At 46.5% G+C, this 671-nt stretch overlaps 1 non-coding gene across 1 annotated transcript; it reads left to right on the top strand.

Moving 5' to 3' along the window:
- The first annotated feature begins 277 nt into the window (after positions 1-277).
- On the top strand, positions 278-384 carry LOC136498687 (small nucleolar RNA R71). Its single transcript, XR_010769697.1, has one exon. It is a non-coding gene; the product is annotated as a small nucleolar RNA R71 (small nucleolar RNA).
- The last annotated feature ends 287 nt before the right edge of the window (positions 385-671 follow it).

Here is a 671-nt window from a genome sequence, read left to right as displayed (position 1 = left end):
GCCCATCATTGCTTCCTTCTCATGGGCATGCTCACCCAACCTCTTCATGAGCAGATCCATTTTTATAGAAAGTATATCTACCTGCTTTATGGTATGCATGCCTTTCTGTTGCTTTCTTTCTTTCCCCCAACTTTGATTGGACACTATCTTTTCAATGAGAGCCATGGCTCCATCGATGGTGAGGGAAAGGAAAGCACCTCCAATAGTAGCATCGATGTGCCCCCTTGACATGGGTGTTAACCCATCATAGAAATTCTAAAGCATGAGCCAGTTCTCTATCCCATGGTGCGGGCAAGTCTAGATATAATCCTGCAGCCTCTCCCACGCCTCGGGGAGAGATTCCATCGCATTTTGCTCAAAGATGGAAATTCTACCCCTTAGGGCATTGGTTTTGCCCATGGGGAAGAATTTCATGAGGAATGCCATGGAACATTTTTCCCAGATGTTGACTTGCTTCCTTGTCCTTGTAAAACAACTGTTTTGCCTTCCCCACAAGGGAGAAGGGAAACAGACAGAGCCTGATGCTCTCTGGTGCGATGTCTTTTATGACGATGGTGTCACACAACTTGAGGAAGTGTTGGAGGTGTGTGTTCATGTCCTCGCTAGGAAAACCACAGAATTGGTTTGCCTACACCATCATGATGAGGCCTAGTCTGGAGCTCAAAGTTTCC

Source organism: Miscanthus floridulus, chromosome 12 (genome assembly GCF_019320115.1).
Source record: "Miscanthus floridulus cultivar M001 chromosome 12, ASM1932011v1, whole genome shotgun sequence".
Taxonomy (NCBI): domain Eukaryota; kingdom Viridiplantae; phylum Streptophyta; class Magnoliopsida; order Poales; family Poaceae; genus Miscanthus; species Miscanthus floridulus.
Note: the sequence above shows the minus strand (reverse complement) of the source record. Positions and strands in the feature narration are given on the sequence as shown.